This window comes from Rattus rattus, chromosome 12 (assembly GCF_011064425.1).
Source record: "Rattus rattus isolate New Zealand chromosome 12, Rrattus_CSIRO_v1, whole genome shotgun sequence".
Classification (NCBI taxonomy): domain Eukaryota; kingdom Metazoa; phylum Chordata; class Mammalia; order Rodentia; family Muridae; genus Rattus; species Rattus rattus.
In genome coordinates, this window is record NC_046165.1 from 46,958,860 (window position 1) to 46,978,269 (window position 19,410).

Below are 19,410 nucleotides of genomic sequence, written 5' to 3' on the forward strand. Positions count from 1 at the left end.
ACACACACACACACACACACTCATTTGATTTTGATGAACAGCACCCAGGAATTTCTATAAGGAAGGGAAAACTGTTTAACAAAATCGTGCTGAGAAATTAAATGTCCACAGAGGACCAATAAATTCCATACCAGCCTCATATCATAAATAAAAATTAGTTCAATTTAAAGCACAAATCTAAACATAAAGATTAAAAGTATAAGGCTTTATTCATAGAAATTACTTTGATTTGGGGTTAAAGAGCTTTTAAAATTGAAAACAGTAAGAGGAATAATGAAGGGAAAACCCTGATAGAGTAGACCTCAAGACTGAAAGCAGGTACCCACCGAAAGGCATTGTTGACAGAATTGGTAGCAAAGCCACGTTCTGAAAACCACACTCACAAAACATGTATTTGATGAATACCAGCATCGTATATGTATGAAGAATGCTTATACCTCAACAACAAAAACACAAATAACCCAGTATAAAAATGAGAAAATGACTTTAATGGGTGCTTTACAGAGGAAGATGTATGAATGACCAGTAAACACATGAAAATGATTCCGACATGTTGGTCAAGGAAACTGCTCTTCGGAATATAATGTAGTGCTGCCATGAGGCCTCCACAATGGCTAAAAGGAAAAAGAGCCGGACAGAGCCAAGCGCTACAGAGGATGTGGAGCAGCCAAAGTGAGCGTGTGCTGTTGGTGGGAATGGAAACGACCTCTTACACCAAGTCCCTGTGTCCGCTGTGCTGTTAGACGAGGCCTGAACAGAGAGGGAAGCTGTGTTCCTGAGAGGACTTAAAGGAATGCTGTTGGAAGCTCGTTCACACTTGTTAAAGGGCCCAGGTGAGGATGGATAGAGATGGACAGAAAAACAGCAGCGATAAGTAGGAAATGACCCAGAAACTGAGGAACAGAGTAATCTGAGAAGTGTGCTCTAAGAAGGAAGACCTTTACACACTGTTCTAGGGAAGGGACCGGTTTGCTCTTGGGGTTGGGTAGGGAGGGGACTTGTCACAAGGTACGTTTTTGAGTTATATATAGATTTTGGTGACATAGGCACGCAAGCTTGTCAGACCTCAGGGAATGTATACTTGAGAACTGTGCATTTTTTTCATTCTATGCTAAATTTGAATTGTAGCCATTATACACAGGCAAGAGGAGGATACGTACAGAAACGTAGCGAGGTCTACAACTTAGTCTGAAATATGGCCACAAATAAAGTCATGTATGTAGGATTGGGAGGGCCGCAGTGATCGATCCTGGGAATATATGACTGTCACTGTACATTTCTTCTCACTTCTGTGATTAATAAGTTTTCACAATACCATATCATAAAATAAAAATAATATATCTCAAAAGCTTGATCTTTTGCAATAAAAGGGGGAGTGGAGGAGGAGGGAGGGAGGGAGAGAGAAAGGAGAGGAAAGGGGGAGGAGGGAGAGAAGAAAGGAGAGAGCTATCCCAAAGTAACACCTTCTTCGAAGGTCAAAGGTTCAATTTTCTCATTTATAAACTGAGCAACAAACAATACCTTTCACATTATACTTATTAATATGTGCAAAGAGAAGTTCCTGGTGCGAGCAATCCATAAGAAAATGTTTTACTTACCATTTTTAGTAAGAACAGAATGCCTGTGGCCATAGGCCCACAAAAATGAGATTTCCAGAAATAGAAGAGTTTACCTGTTTTGTGAAAATGAGGCATTGCATAGATGAAACCAGATTGCCTATTCATTTTTCTTTCTCTCTCTTTTTGTTTCTTCTTTTATTTAGTTTTTAAAAGTCTGTTTTTGTTTTTGTTTTTTTTCATTTTTGGTCTGTGAATGTCATATCTTAGGCTCCCTAGGCGAATGAACTAGTAGAAAGGAGGACCGCAGCCTTAAAACCTCATAAAGCATATTTTTAGAAACCGTATTTCCTTGATTTCTGTTCCAGGAAAATATGCTAGCACAGGGCACGGAGCACACAGGGCCGAGGGAGAGGAGCTCGCCAGGAGCCACAGCAGTAGACAGACTGGGGTTCTGCAGACGGAGCATGAGAGGGCAGGCCGGCCCATCTGGTGTCCAGCCATGGAAGCTACAAGAATTTGGCAAGGTCGCCTTTCCTGGCCACCTTTAATTAATTCTCTTATTTATTTGTTCAGCAACCATTTAAATCACGGCCTGTCATGAGTCAGCTTCCACACATGCCTTCCAAGGCCTCGGCCAAAGGAAGCTCTGTTAGGCAATTTTAGGGGGAAAAAAGTACAGGTGCAGTGAAATAAAAGGTTAATGGCAGGCGCCCGTCTCATCACCTCCCGTTCATATAAAAACGCAGCGTTGGCACCTCCAGTCTGTAGTGGGGGCAACATGTTCTCATTGAGGATGAGGGGCCCAAGAACTTCCTGCGGGCACTGCCTTACTTTTCTAAGACTAGCAGGAGTGAGAACAGGTAAATTGTATTAGCTATGGAACTGATACACATTACCAGTTTTTGAACAGATATTTTCCTTGCAAATGGAGTATCTCCATGTATTTCCATTTCTTGCAAACTAATGTTTCTGATGAGCAAATTGAGCTTCAAGTGTTGAGAGCTCTGTTTCTCTTGCAACTGTAGTCCTGTAAGCTGATTTACACACACACACACACACACACACACACACACACACACACACACACACACACAAATTCTGAAAAGCTTGAACTAGTGGATTTTTAGTACAAAAATTTAAGTCAAAAACTTCTGTCCCATGAAACAAAATTTTATTTACTTAGCTCTGAGCTGGCGTATGATCACATACTGGCTGTTACACCTTAGGGATAGATATTTTTTCTTCCCTTTTTTGAAACAGGGTCTCAATGTATCACCTAGGCTGGCCCAGAACTCACAGACTTCCTCTGCCTTTGCCTCTGGGCTGCTGAGAGATGTGTGCAATCAACCCCAACTCTAACATGGAATTTCAAACAGAGACTTCATCGTTTAGGAAATAATCTTCCCCCCTTCTGTGTGTGTGTGTGTGTGTGTGTGTGTGTGTGTGTGTGTGTGCACACACACATACACATGCATGTGGGAAATTCCAAATAAGTAAATAGTAGAAACAGTCTGGTGAACCTGTGCTATTTATTCCAGCGCCCTACATATTTTCTCAAAAATATGGAAAAATATGTGTCTTTCCCATAAAAACAAACATGGTTTCTTGTGTTGATTTACAAAAGGAACTCCCTCCCTTAACTCCAGCCACAAGTACCATGAGCTATCAGGAGAAGAAATTAAACTGTAGAGAGGCTGGCTGTGTACCAGACCCTGGGATGACAGGGAAGGGAAAGTTGGTGGGCAATTGCCCTTTATCGTCTCCTCCCTTACCTCTCGGGCTAGGGGAGAATAGCTGAACTCTATCCCCCCTTTCTCCCTGTTCATCAGTGTCTCATTATTCTCCTGGACTTAAATCTTACTTCGGAGAGGAAATAAAATGCTGTATGTAAATGAAAACAATCACTCACTTTCTAAGTCAGACCAGCAAGACACCTAGAGTCTTAAAACAACTGTTAATGCAACTGTACTCCAGTTCTTAAAAAAGTACGTTAGGAGACCCGTAGACATACGGAGTTTATGGTTGACTTTAGGTAAATTCACTGTAGGATAAATTAACATAATCTCCTTATGCTGGCCTAAGTCCAGACTTCCATAGCTCTTCTCGGAGTGGATCATCCTAGAGTCAAAATATTGAAGAGGAATTAAAGATTCGTGAGGAGGATAAAGTGTTTGGTATTGTAGCGAAGATTCCCATCAGCGGTAAGCTTGTATTACAGCAGCTACCCAGAAGAATGCCCCTGCCCTCAACAAGGAGCATTCCCGGATTCCAAAAAACGTGCTTGCCTGTGCTCACCCCGTCAGCAGGCTTCCCGGCAGTGATTTTTCTCTTCCCAAGCAACCTTGAGATGCATCATGCCTAGGCATTTATCTCTATGTTGCAAGCACTAAGAGCACACACGATGTTAATGATTTCCCCAAGTTCCTACTACCAGCAATGTTTTCTGCTTAGATCTGTTCATCTAATTTTGTCCGCTCAACACCTTTGGTGAGGATGCATTATCTTCGAATTTTGCACAGCCATTTCTATACAAAATGATCCAAATTCAGGTTTCAACTTACTCAAAATGAAGATGATGATAGTCCCATCTGCATAAAGAACCACACTTAGACTTTCTACTCCTCTTAGGGCCATTTCAGATTGCGATGGCTATTTTCTCAAGTCCTGACTGAAAAAAACTCATAACTCACCATCAGAGCTACTTGGTAGTAACTGCATCTTATAAAAATTTACCTGGGGCTATGAAAAGAAGAGTCATAGAAAGAGGGGAACCACAGCAGGGAGGTCACAAGACCTGTGTCCTCGGTTCTGTCACTTGACCCCCAGCATAGACTGGGAAGGAGTTCACAGGTCTGCTCCCCTGTGGAGCTACTGATGAGGGAGGGAGGGAGAGTCAGCCTTCTTTCCCAGCCACTGGCAGGCTGCCCATACTCAGATGTGTGGCCCCACAGGATGCACATATGGGCAGCTCTGATTGGACTTTGTGAGTTGTTTTTGTTTTGACGGAAATAAAATGGAAGGACAGGATGATGAAGTTGTGAGGAGAGGAGACAGGAGAGGTTGGGAGAGGGAAATGAGGGATATATCTGACCGTATTTCACTGTATACATGTCTGGAATTATCACATAAATAAATGAATAAAGACTGGCCACTCTTCTCCAGCCCCTGAGGGAGAAGGAACAGGGAATCAGAGCAACATGCAAGGTAACTTGGGCTGAACAGCAATGCAACTGGCACACATAGTGTGGCTGCACACATAGTGTGGCTATTTATTTGGTTCTCTAAAGTGATCAGAGAGAGGACTTACAGCCTGTTGAGAACGCATCACATTTATTAGCAAGCATCATGAGCCCAGTGACGCTGGCGTTGGTAAACGGACCAACTTGTTTGTAATAGAACGGCACTAGTTATCTCAGCCTATGGATACTGGGGCGGCCATAGAAAAGCCCTACTTAGAGCCAGGAGGTAGGGCTGTAACGGATCATTTCCCTGCTGATCGCACACGTGTGCACTAGGCTAAGCAGAGCAGTGACAGGCAGCAGAGCAGCGATACGAGTGGATGTCAAAATCTCTGACAGAAACTCTATTTTCTGAGGACTTATGCTCAGCTACAAAAGTCTAGTGAAAACTAAACTTGGCATAAATCTTAGCTTAGCAGAATTCCATCAAGTACAACAAAAATAAAGATGGGAGCGGGGGAGGGAGAAAAGCCCTTTGAACTTGACTTTCAGGAATGGCCGGCCTACTGTTGAGGAAGTGTTCAGTCAGTATTCCTTAATTGTTCCTGGATAGAAAACTATATTTGGAAGGTGGTAAGATCATTTACACTTGATTAGCAGTATACAAAAAGGAGTCAATAATTTAAAAATCAGCAACTGAAACAGGAACGGCTATGTCCATTCTAGAAATAATTGCTTCTATTCTTGAAATCTGTGTGTGCACTGGTGCACACAAATGAGTGAGTATGTGCATATTTTGTACACAAACATGTGTGTGTATATATGTATGTGTCTGTGTCTGCGTGTGTGTGTGTGTGTCTCTCTGTGTGTGTGTGTGTGTGTGTGTGTGTGTGTGTGTGTATAAGCCAAAGGTTGAGGTCAATTGTCTTCAGTTTTCCTGTTTCTTTTTGCCCTATCATTTGAGATAGGGTCTCTCGTTGAGTGAGCTCATGACCCATTTGGCTAAGCAGTCTGAGCAGGTTTTTCCAAGGACTGGCCTATCCCTGCCTCTCTAGCTCTTGGGTTAAAGCCACCCACTTCCTTGCCTGAATGTTCAGCCTACATGCTGAGACCACAATGCAGATTCTTCTGCCTATGCCCAAGGGAAACATTTCCTCAGCTCTCACTACTCCTCAGTTTTCAAAATTGTCAGGTTTTTTCTCTTTTTGTTTTAGTGGTAGGGATTGGCTGAACATATTTCTGTATAAGAATATAATCTATTTCCAAAATGTTCTTTCTTAAGAGAGGCAAAACAGAACAGGATTTGGAAATAGCCTTGTCCTTGAGGTACGTGACTCACACTTAACGTGGAGGACACGACTTCAGAGCCTCAGATGAATCAGGAGCTCTACACTTAATTTTGATCTCTTGGAAAATGATGCCCTCAGTAACGTCAAATAAAAAATTTTTATTATTTATTTCAAATTTATTTATTAGACTTTTTTGAATCATAGAGGCTGAAATTCAACATAGGTGTTGAAGTTTACTGTTCTAATAGATAAAAGACATCTAATAGATAAAAGACATTAAATAAGAATTCTGAAATACCATTAGCTCAAATAATCTCATACCATCTAAAATACTTAGTTATTAATTTACTTATTTGATCAGTTAAACAAGATTTATCATGTGCTAGGAAAAATTCTTCATAAAACAATGCCCAAATCCACTGATATTTATCACCCGAGAAAAGGAGTTTAAAAGATATAGTGTTTTATTTTCTGATTTTAGACAGGGTCTCACTATGTATCTCTGACTGGTCTGGGATATGTAGACCTGGGTGCTCTCAAACTCATAGAATAAGAGCTCAATTCTGCCTTCTGGGTGCTTGGTGGACAGTGCCACCGCATCCAGTTTAATTTAAGTTTTTGTAAATTTTACATCACACTTCCCAATCCCACTCATCTTCCTGTCCTCTTGTACCAACCCTCCTTCCTTGCAACTTCCTTCCCAAAAGGAAAAACAAAACAAAACAAATCAAGAAACAAGCAAACAAGAACCTCTCACTGTGGAATCTGTAGTGTTTCACAGTGAGCCCCACAGTGTACTCTTCTGTCCACACATGTTTTGCTTGCCAATGTTCATTGCAATAATTCATTGATCTGGTTAGAACCCTCTGGCTTCGACTATATTACAAACACTGAATCCTCACCCGGACTCCTCTCAGATGTCCTGTTGTTGCCTTGTGTCATGGAGATCCTGCAGCTTCAGATCTGTGAGACCAGCCCCTTCACATGCTCAAGCAGTTCTCAGTGGGGTGGATATCGGGTTGGGCCTGAGAGGTAGCAGGGTCAGATCTCTTGCTCTTATGTCCTAGGGCAGGCACAGCTGTGCCTTTGCTACCAGGGCCAGCTCTAAGGTGCTACTGAGGCAAGTTGTAGGGGCTGCTCTCCCCAGCGCTACAGCCAGTGAGGGGTGGGGCCAGCTCCCCTGCTCTCATGGCCTTAGGGCCAGCTCTCCTGCCTGCAGCAGGCTGAGAGGAATGGAGTGACAGGGAAGGTATCTCTCCCTCACCCATGGCACCCAGGGTAGACAAGTGTCAGGGCCAGTTTTCCCATGCTCATGCCCTTGGGGTGGCTCACTTTTCATTCCTACAACCAGCGACAGCTCTACTGTGCTAACTAGGGGATGAGCAAGCTGCCCTCCCAAGTATGGCAGCTGGAGAGGGGCAGTGTCAGCTCTCCTGGTCTCAAGCCCTGAGGAGACAGGTGAGGCTAGTTCTGCACAGGCCTCACACATCGACATGGCCTGGGAGGCAGCCCAGCCCAGGGACAAGCCCTGGCCTTTGGTGCTAATAGATCCCTGCTTGCAACATGACACCCCCCCCCCAGTAGAAGAACAGGCCAGGACCCACCATGCCTTAGGTGGCACCACGGGCTCCTCACGTCAGGCAGATCCTCAATACTCTTGGGTTTCCAGTTCTGCCTCTCCTCACTGTGCCCACAGCCTTCTGCTGCTCTTTCTCCTCCATTTTTCCACGTTTACTTCCTCCTCTTAGTGGCGCCCAGGATCTCTGGGTGTATCGGGTCATCTCAGGAGTGCTGTCAGGAGTGCACTATCCCACCCATGCAGTGTGGCACTGGGCAGGGGTCATTTTGGGCTTGCTGTCCAGTCTGGCTGTGCGGCAGCTGGTGGAGTTTGTCTGGGGTGTGGCCTGCCAGCCCAGGACTGTGGGACAGGGACTTGTGGCCATCTCAGGCTAGCTTTCTGCCCTGTCTAGTATAGCACTGTGGTGCCATACTGGTGGTTGTCTCAGGCTTGTTCCCTGTCTAAATCTTATTTTTAATTGTGTATATGGCTGCATCCAAACGCAGTTGCCCATGGGGGCCAGAAGAGGGCGCTAGAGGCCCTCAAAGTAGAGATGTACAGGGTGCTGGGAACTGAACTCCTCACGTCTTCTGCAGGATAAGCACGTGCTTTTCACAGCCAGGCCACCGCTGCAGTCCTCACCTGAGAGCTTTTGATAGCTCTCATCCTGTGAAGGAACCAGACACTAAAACGTGTACAATGAGATTGGTCTGAAATATTTAACAAGGTACTGAAGTTTTTATGAATCCTGTGCGTTCTTTTCTAATGTTATGAAATCCAAGGACAAAAAAAAAAAGAAAAATTTTTCTTGGTCTAATGGAAAAGGCCTCTCTGCGAGCTGACCTCTGAGATAATGGAGTGTGAACGAATGTGCAAATGTACTTCCAAAAGCATCCCCTGTGGACGCCACCTGAACGTCAGACGTGCGAGACTGGAAACTGTCCGCCTTCTTCTGCTCTTTCTGGTTTGCCTGTGTCCTTGTTCTGCTGTTGCTGGCACTGCTCACCTTCTGATACAATTAGGCTTGATTGAGGTGGAGCTGGTGAATCATCTTCAGAAGTACGCATAAATATAAACATCAACCAACAAGAAGACTCGCGCATTTTGTACAAATTGCAAAATGGAACGGAAGCTTTGTGGACCGGAAAGAAATAATTTTTTTCCCCCTGTGGCAGGATCTAAAGAACGGGGATTTCCTGGTTGCTGATTCTCTGACAGTGGCATATGGCTGCTTCCCATCGAAAGCTCGTTTGTACATTGACTGTCAAGAAGAGACTGGGACAGGCAGGTGACCGTCCACACAAAAGGGTGATGAGTACTGTCCTGTGAAATTGGACACATGGCACGTTTTAGGTAGAAAACTGGCTAGTAATGGAGATAATGCTGTAAAATAGTGTTTGGAAGAAAACAAGTGGTCTAGGGATGTTTAGCAGGATCCCGTCTGTGTAAACTGAAAAACGGTGCCATGTGATACATGGACGCAAACATCTTTAATGACAGACACATAGCTGTAAGAAACATCACGTCAGTGGAGGGACGAATAGGAAGACTGGCGATTTTCTCTTTAACTTTCGAAATCAGAGCTGCGACGTCACCACTGTAAAGTATGCGGGTGGATACATAGGTTTTCTGCCTTTCTTCAGGCTTACACTGCTCCACGATAAAAAACTCTTTTGGAGAAAAGTGCAGCAAGGCAGATGATTAGACAAACATTCTTATTAAACCCGTGTGGTTGTTTCAATACGCGTGGCCCAGGGAATGGCACTGTAAGGATGTGGGACAATGCTGGAGTAGGTGTGGCCTTGTTGGAGGATGTACGTCACTGTGGAGGTGGGCTTTCAGGCTTAAGCCCCGCCCAGTGCAGAAGAGTATCTTCCCTCTTGGCCACCGTAGGCTCAAGATGCAGAACTCTCAGCTCCTTCTCCAGCTCTAAACCAGCCCCAAGTAAATGGTTGCCTTTGTAAGAGTTGCCTTGGTTATGGTGTCTCTTCATAGCAAAAATAAAATACAAACTACGTCAGCTTAGTTGTCTTATTTCTGAGCTAAAATACACAAATCTGATTACTTCCGGTCTTCTGAGAGTGAGTCAGTGCAGAGGACAGAGTGACTGTGATGTAAGAAGTCGGTTGACCGTTTGGGCAGCTGATGACTATTTCCAGATGGAAGTGAATAACTGGGACATAATTAGGTTGCATTCCTCCTTAAAAGAGTCTTTCAGAACCCAATCTTCACATGGGTTACGCTTCCTTCTTTTGGTATACGAATGGGAGTCTTCAGGACCCGTACTTGACAAATGACACGCTCCTGTTGCTACTATACACATACATCTAGGGTTCAGATTTCGAACTACCAGCTTGTACGATTAGAAGTGTTAACTAGATATGCAAGGTCACAACTGACTTTTTAAAATATCCTCACTTAATTTTCTTCCAAAATTTCCAATAAGCATTTTCTGATATAATTCCCAGGCAGCATATTTGTGTGTGTGTGTGTGAGTGTGTATGGGGAGGGGCAATGGGCCAGGGAAGGAACCTTCGAGCATTCTACTATCTTTTGATCATGAGAAATTCTTAGCGTGAGGAACAGAGAAGCACTGCATTTTCAGCATCATACTGTAAAATAAGCCCAAGCCTTTCATACTGAGGCAAGAGTCGCTTGAGATATACTGTGCAGTGTGAGGGAGGGAAATTTATCACAGACACAAGTGGCATTACACAGCATGCATTTTTTTTTCTGAAAATGCAGACGCCACGTGCAAGGATTAGATATACATCCACAATAAGAAGTCATATTGATCTATAATTTTCAATATTACATCCTTGTATTTTTTTTTATTACATGCTATTTTTCAACTAGTGGGGAAACGTGTTTTCATAAAGCTAATATTTATTCTTCAATGTTTATAGAGCTGGTAGTCTATTTCAGGAAATGAGAAACTCCGTGAAGTCAAATATAACTTCGTGTCCTATGTACAAAAGACACCAGGGCAAGAAAACACTGTTTTGAAAAACCCTACCCAGGAGCAAAGGCGGAGAGCCATAAATAGCTAATACACGGTAATGGAAGGTCTTTGTCATTATTTTTCCTTTTTCATAAATGCAGTCTTTTTCAGATGAGAAATCTTATCACACAGGATTTCTCGTTTATTAGGAAGCAAAGGCTATATTCTGCTAGCAGGCCTGGGCTCTTCCCATGCTCTCTGTGTCTTCTTGTGGAAGCTGAGATCCCGCTACATGAAGTTGGATGCCCCTGCCTACAATGGTGCTTCCTTAAACTATGATTTCTTTCCATTAGACTATTAAGTAACTCTGGGTTACAGAAGTCTATGATTCCTTTTTTTACATAAAACTCAAAAACAATGGTAGGTAACAACAATTTACTTCTCCCTGGAGAGGTGTTCCGCCTACATCATAGGCCTTACCAGAGCTTTGAGGGTGGGCAAATTCATGAAGGTCAGGGGTCTATTGTCCTTTGTTTTTAACTTGAAACTTGGCCCCAGCTCTTGGCAGAATCAGGAGGAATAGAACTGGTCAAGTAATTTCTCCACACTAGGGTGCGTGAAGAATGGAGATGAGCTAGCAAGAAGTATGAGGAAGAGAGGGGAGGGCGGAGTTGACAGGGAGGCAAGGGAAACCGGAGAGGTTTAGTCAGAACTCAGGGCCCCACAATTGGTCATCTAGTTTTTGACAAAGCCTGTGGCCTGGAAGGGAGGTAGCTGAGACTAAGGTTTTCATGCTGAAAAGAATCCTTCCTTTTGTAAACCTTCCTCAGATTTCAGGTATTGGTTTTTGTTTCCCACTTTCCCATTCTTGGTAACTGACCAGTTACCTCTGTGATGTCTGTGATGTTCAACTGCTGTTGGGGTCCAGGCCCAGCTCTTTCTCGCCATCCCCAGAGATGGCCTTTCCCTGTTATTTTTCTCAACTAAACTCTAATATGATCTTCCCACAACCATGTTCTTGAATCAAACAAACGTGATCTCCTTTAAATGCCAAACTAAAAGCTCTAGTCTTACAAAAAAAAAAAAAGCATACCCAGAGGCAGTAGATGTGCTTCTAGATGGCGGGAAAACCAGAAGGTTCAAGCAGTGTGATAAAGTAGAAAAGGTCCCAGACCTACCCTGTATTCGGCTCAGCAACTACGTGATCTATGGAGAGAGGAATGCAGGGAGCAGCAGGCCTCCTCTGTGTGGGAAGGGAAGATCTGACTCTATCACAGTGGCTGAAATTATGAGGAGGTGTCATGAAACCCAGAGATTGGAAAAATTCTAAAATGCAGAGTTCACTCAATCTTATGACACAAAGGATAGTCCCACCCAAAGTGATGACTGAGATGTCAGTAGATAACATTTAATGCTCCTCTGTTTCTGTGTGCTCATAAAGTGGAAGGTAGGACCTTAACAGATTTAAGGACGAAACAAGAAGTACAGGAAGATAAGCCAAAAAATTGAATTATACAAATTTTCAGGACAAAGTTTTATGCAAACAACATAAAATGGACATAGCTCCCCAAGGGGAAAAGAATGATTAGAAAAATACACTATAATGGTACCGAGGAGTTTTTTCTGTAGAATAAATTTATTAGTGTCACATGAGTTTGGGAAACACTCAACTTTTTTGAGGACAGTTCAAATAAATAAAGGCAGAAACAAAGGAGAGGGAATTATAGATTCTTTGATACATGAGAAGTGAAGAAATATTATTGGACTTAAGTTAAGAACAGGACACCAAGCATTTGGATACGCTGAGTGGAGCAGGTAACAGACTGCCGTCTGCCAGTATTTTATCAGAGCGCTGTAACTGCCTACTAAGTTAACTAAGTCAAGAGCAATCTGAGACCTTTCAACAAAGAAAGGTTTTAGATAACTAAAGAAAAACAACACTAATCTTTTCGGATTCTTTCAGTTGTGGAAGAGGGGGATTACTACAAAACCTCCTACAAAAAGGCAGAACGACCCTGTTGCTGATGCCAGCCCCCGAAGACCCTAAGGAAAGAAAACTATTGGACAGTGTCTCCACTGAGCAGAGATGAAAAAATCCTTATCCAAAAATTCAACAGCACAGAAACAAGATTCTGGGCAAGTGGGATCTCTGGGCTGCAAGGGTGGTTCAATATCCAAAAGCCACTCCACAAGATAAACTGTGTTAACAATCAAAAGGTATAAAAACTACAGGATTATCTCACTAGATATAAAAAGATACTTGTCAAAATTTAATGCCCTTCCATGATTTAAAGACAAGAAGGCTCAGCATTTTAGGTACAGAGAGAAATTAAGTTACCATATTAAGAGTCATGAACGAAACACCCATCCCAGGCACCATGCTCAATTATGAAAACCTAAAAATTTCCCTTTAGGATCAGTAGCAAGGCACACATGCTGTTTTTGGCACACTTCTATTTGCATAGCATTAAAACTCTAGGTATTACAGTTTGGCTAGTAAAATGAATTGAAAGCATCATTATTGGGAAGGAAGACAAAAAAAATCACCTGTTTGAGAATGACATCATCTTTATAAAGAGCTCTGAGAATCTCATATAGAACCACGAGAACTAATAAAGCCAACGGTGTCGGGATAGAAAACGAACATCAAAATAGTTTGTTTCTCCATAATAACAACTAACGGTGGAAAAGGAAATTACGAGAACAATCTCATTTACAATAAGACATAAAAATAGTTAGGAGCAGGTGGTTTAGCTAAATTGACACAGTGTCAAGCTGCCTTCTAAATATTCATGTTTATACCTATAGACAATGGCTTCTCTCAGCCTTAATCGGAGAACCCCTGCCTTTCCTGGGAATGGTGGAAAATGTATAAACTCATGGCTGCTCAAGATACCGGGACCATGTGGCAGCCCGGCCTTACACCGGACACTTGTCCTATACCCCCTGAATCCTGGGGAACCTTTTAGAAGATGGAGCGGAAAGAACACAAGAGTCAGGAGACCAGAAGGCTGTGAATGTCATTCTATGGTCAAGAGACAACCATGGAAACACAAACTCAGTATCTCTGGACGCCTGTCCACACTGGGTCTGCAGGAGAACGGGCAGGTCTACAGGGAGGCAGCAATGGACCAGGGACTCAGGATCCCCTCACTGCTAAAGTGTTTGTGGCTGATAGAATGAGAAAGCAAGGGGATCATTGTTGTCAATTGTCCATTCAGCAACGAACTGATCAGGCTCCAATGAACACTTGCAATTCAATGGTCACACAGATTTTGTTAAACTAAATGATACACAAAACACAAGCACAAGTCATGAAGCTGGGGGAGAGAGCGGTAAAGGAGAGGTAAGGTAAGGGAGGTTTGAGAGCGTAGGGACAGAGCGTAATCAGGATACATCACATACACACGTGAAACTGTCAAACAACATTGATCAATAAAAATGTAAAATTAGAAAATACTCAGGAACAAATTTAACCAAGTGGACAAAGTATTAGAATACGGAAAACTACAAACCTTCCTGAAAATCCCCAAGGGAATATTTGTAAACAAATAGAAGTCCTCGTGCTTACAGATTAACAGCTTTAATTTTGCTCCAATGTCTGGTCTAACCAAAGGGATTCACAAAAATATCAATGCAGTCTCTTCAAAACCCCAATGGAGTTTGCTACAGAAATAGGAAAAATAATCCTGAAATTCATATGAAATCCCAAAGAATAATAATAGCCAAGTCACCTTGAGAAGGAAGAACTGCATTGCTGGTTCTATAATCTACCTCTTCACATGAAAACAGACAGCAAAGCCATGGGAAGCGAAACAAGACGGTGTGATCCAGACAGACAAGGAGCTGAAAAGAACAGAGGGTCCTAAATGGACCTATGTACACCTGTTCAAATGTCCTCGGATGGTCTGAGTTCTGCTGGCTACAAAATACGGGGAGGGCAGCCTCTGCCATCATGTGTTAGAAACCCAGGAAAGGAATGGGATGGTCTTTTATCTTAAAGTATACACTAAAAATCAACGCTTGGACTACTTAAACCTCCAGAACGACTCTCAAGTAGTGTGTGTGTGCAAACAGACCCACAGCACTGTCTCTAGGTAGAATTTGTTTTTTAATACATGACACCAAAAATAGAGTGAGGACCAAAGCAAAATGGACTCGTGGGATTATACCAAATAAAACTCCTGTGTAGGGGCGGAAGCCACCGGCAGAGTGAAGGTGCCACATGTACTATGGGAAGGCACCTGCTTACCACCCATCCATCTAGGGCTTAATTCATAACCCATATAAGAACTCTGTTCGCTCAAAAGCCAAAAGCAAATAATCTTTAGCCAGAAAAAAAACTAAACAATGGGGAGAAGGAGATAGAACAGCTGTCCCCCAGGCAGATACATAATAGTCAATGTGTCTAAGTCATCAAGCACTCAGGCAAAGATGACAGAAATCTGTCACCTCATACCGATCAAAAGGGATGTTATTAAAACAGCAGAAAGAATGGGTGCTGCTAAGACATGCAGAAATCGGACTGGCCTATCACTTGTTAGAAGTTCAGATGTTAATAGTCATGGAGGAAAACAGCACAGAAACCTTTTCCAAAAACCAACAACTGAGTTACCGTATGATCCCACTTCTGAATACCATACTATTTATGTATGTGAGCACCATACATTCCTACTTCTAAATATGTGAATTGAGAAAAGAGCTTGGAGAAACATCTTCCTGGCTTTGTTATTGTTCATAATAACATTATTCATAATAATAGATATCTAGGCCCACAAACTAAATTAATAAGGGGTGGGCTGGTGAGGTGTCTTAGTGGGTGAGGCTCAGCGGGATGAGTCTGACCTGAGAGCCCACAGAAAGGCGAAAGGAGAGAGCCAGCTCCACGAAGTTGTCCTCCGACTTCCAAAGTCATGAAATGCTGCATATGCCCCGCACCCATTATGCACACGTGCACAGAAAATAATAATCAGTGCATTTTTATAATGTGACATACTCCCAGAAAACAATGGTATTCCGGTTACAAATGAAGAAAGTCTGCTAAGTGAAACAAGCTGTCACAGACAAGAACAAGTGACCACAGTGTGGTTCACAGCAAGACCGGAAGCGGTCGGACTTACAAAGGATGGAATTGCAGTCCGGGCTGGAGCTGTGTATGTGCGCAAAGCTGCCTGTAGCAGGCACAGCACTGAAGTTAAGATAGCAAACTACTATAGCTCTCAGAGGACATATTCACGCTATACATAAAGTTATCTGTGCACTTAAAATTGTACTAAGGGGTGGATCCCACATTCTCTGTGTCTTTTTTTTTTTCCTTTTTCTTTTTTTGGAGCTGGGGACCGAACCCAGGGCCTTTTGCTTCCTAGGCAAGCGCTCTACCACTGAGCTAAATCCCCAACCCCTCTCTGTGTCTTTTTAAATCACGGCTCATAAAAGGAAACCACATATTTGGGTGTGAAGGCTTAAAACCAAGACAGGTGAAGGAGTATCCGGCTTGTCTGTGAGAGGAGGTCACTCACGTGACCCCTGAGCCCTCACGTCCGCCCAAATGTGTTTGTTTCTGTGGATATAGTCATCAAGGTCCAGCAAGCTACCAGATCCCAGACTGGAGTGGGAAATGGGGGCACAACTTCCCATCAATCCCAGGTCCTGGATAAACACCCATAGCCGGGCTCTACAGTGCAAGCTAATCCAGACTCAACAGTGGACGATGAGATGGGAAGCTGGAGTTCAGCCCAGGATTGCAATAAAATTTGCTCTGATTTCTCAATAGAAAGGAAAGAAATAAAAAAGTAAAACACAGTAAAGGTCTATTAGGGAGAAGACATTTGTCACCTTGGACAGAATAAAAGTCCCACCAAACGAAATAAATGCCTTTGGGAAAAAGATGTGTTATGCTAGGAGCTAGTGTGTGGCTTCTCCATTGTTCCTTATTTAGTGTCTGCCTGTTCTGTGTTCTGGGTCTTACCTTATGTACTCTGCTGCTTCGTTCATCTAGCTATGAAAGATGCATGAACTGAATCTAGTGTTTTCCAACAGTGTCTTCAAAATAAAAGTATTTTATTTGATGCTATCTCAGAGGCATACATGCTTCCAGATGAAAGAAAGCCGTGCTAACCACCTTGCCCCTTAAGTGAGAAAAGTATGGCTAGCTTTGCAAAAATGCTAACACACACATACACACACACACACACACACACACACACATGTGCATGCATGCACACATACATACACACTCTTACACAAGCGTTCCTTATCATCCAAGAAGCATGAGGTAAGTACCTTCTGGTAGAACACAATGAACACACTTGGTCCACTGAGATTCCGCATTTAAAAATGCCTGGGTGATGACGCCAGTTAATACTGACCAATGCAGTTTTGTCTTCTGATATTTCAAAGTTCATTTTATCCATGAATACTAGCTGATTAAAAATCCTCAGCAAAGTCTGATATGTGGTCATCCCTAATAGAAACTAATGGAATCTAACCGGTTAAGAGTTTGTAAAGCTAGAAATAAAATGTCTATGTGGAACCTGTGCTATCTCTAATATTTTCACAGCATCACATAGAACACATGATCATGAGAACGCACTGCTGTAAGTTTCCTTTTACTCATGTCTACTGCCCAGTCAAATGAAGGTTCATAACTCGTGCAGTATCTACGTGCAGGGCCGTTTTTGAAAGGTATTACCAATGCATTGTTTTTTAAAGAAAAAAATCCCTTACAATTAACAATATCTTTTGTAATAGAAATGTAAATAAATAACACAAACCTTAAAACGGCCTGTGGAGAAGATGGAGAGATGTCCTTTCGGGTCTTGATTGAAACAATGTATGCATAAATGTGTTTTATGGAAGCTGTTCAAAGGCGCTCCCACGGAAGACGGGTCGGCTCCGCTCAGACATGCCAAAGGCTTCTGGAAGCAAAGGAGGACACATTGTTAGGGAATGTTTCCAGGACAGACTGCCAGTCCCAGGGTCCATGCTCTGAAAGTACATTCAGTGTGCTTTTTATTGATTTCTATTAATTTTGAACCCAAATCATTTAATTCATAAACGGTGACGTGAGACACTGAGCTTTTAATACTGTATTTAGAAACTGCGAACAGCCGAGAATATTTTATAATCTTACTTCTCCATTTCCCGTCACCTCCTCGGGCTCAGACTGAAGAGCCCTGGGGGGGGGGCTGTGAACACTGAGGAAGAGCCTACTCTCCCCATGTCTATGGTCATGGAGAGGAGGGCAGCGGTGGGGGAGCGACATCATCCACCCTGCACCAAGGAGGAGAAGAGCAGACGAACATCTTGTTGAGCTCAGGGCTAAGTCCTGTTCCTACCAAAATCCCAGGGCTTCAGGCGGGCTCTGCTCACATTTCACCTCGCAGCCTTGAGATTAGAAACTATTTCATAAACACAACCGATGAGAGGCGCATGACCCCCCTCCCCACGAGATACCACGTTTAAATATTACTAAATTAATTATGAAGTTGTGTTTCCTAATTTGCTTTAGGTTTATATCAAATATTGTCTTATTCTGTTAGGCCCTGTGAAAAGCAGACCTCGGGGCTTAGGCAATGCCTTTTTCTCTTTCCAACTCTCTTTCCTAAAGCAAACAAAGAGAGTTCCTTGGAAACCAAGTAGCTCCCTGGCAGGACAGAGAGGTTCAAGAGCTTTGCTGTGCTGATAATGTCAGTGCAGGCTTCCCACTTCCGTGGGTCCCCTTGTGTGACTCTCAGTTTACTTCTGACACAGATGGGGATGGAGCCTACCTCCTCAGAGGTTGCCTGAGTGCAGTGACACCATCTGAGTGACTGAAGGGGGCCTAAGTAAGGTTTGACAGGCCTCTCTCTAGATTTCTATCTTCATCTTCAGTCAGTGAACAAATGGTTCTGGAACCCACAGCCCTCACAGTTTGTCCTCCACCAGCTGTCCCCCGCCCCCACTTCAGTGTGTCTCAGGAACGGCACCCGGAAACTGAACGCTTCAAAGCGTTACTCATGGTGCCAGTTTTCAATGTCTCGTGCTTTTGTCCGAGCCGCGGAACTTTCATCTCATTGGAGCCACCCTTGGGAGGTACCCCCGACAGGCTAGGGAAGGGGGGAGCCAGGATCGCCACGCGGGACTTTTTAAACACTTTTTATGTTAAATCTGGCAGTGAAACCTCAGTCACAGGTGGAGGAGCAGCAGGACTTGGTGGATAGTGTTTGCAAGGTCGGAAGGCTGGGGGCTAGGACGTGGGGAAGAAAAGAGAACAGAGTGATTCAGCTGTGCAAGACAGAGGAAGAACTTGACAGAGAGAGGGAGGGAGGGAACAGAGAATCTAAGTTCTAGAAGTACAAAATAAACAGTCCACGGGGAACCTCCTCTTTTCTTTCTGATTCCATTCAAACACAATCTAGCATTCAAATTCAAAGTAAAATGTGTGGGTGTGCTTACGGGAGGGGTGGGAACTCAAAGGTACTTACTTAGCCACTACACCCTAGCGATGAATAATAAAATGAATAAAAGTCAAGTAATAAATCATAAGAAAGACAGAGAGTGAGACTGTCCTTCTCCCACCCCCTGAAAATGCATCTCACAGAGCAGGACAACTAAGTCGGTACTAATGAGGATGAGATGGAAAGTTCCATCGTGGCCACGGAACTCAAACTCTGTCACATTTCCCCCACCCAACCTTCCTCTGGACGGTCATTTTGTACACTAAGCAAGATCATCACATACACGGAGAAGTGCGAACTCATGGCTGAAGGCTAACACACAGCCATGACCCTGCAGCTAGACTGTATGAGACATCACTGAGGGGGTAACCGCTCGGAAACCTCAGAGGGCTTGGGGTTCCTCCAGTCAGGAATACGGGGAGCTAAGAAGGTTCAGTAAGGAAAGC

General features: G+C 43.4%; 1 protein-coding gene across 3 annotated transcripts in view; it reads right to left on the bottom strand.

Annotated features, from left to right (window-relative positions):
- Enox1 (ecto-NOX disulfide-thiol exchanger 1) overlaps positions 1-18,452 on the bottom strand; it is a 272,854-nt gene extending 254,402 nt beyond the window's left edge. Inside the window, exon 1 of one of the 3 annotated variants that reach the window (XM_032918167.1) lies at positions 17,300-18,452. The gene's annotated coding sequence lies outside the window, so the exon portion shown is untranslated. The remainder of the gene's footprint in view (positions 1-17,299) is intronic. The other 2 variants (XM_032918166.1, XM_032918168.1) reach the window with 2 other exon arrangements.
- Between the last annotated feature and the right edge of the window lie 958 nt (positions 18,453-19,410).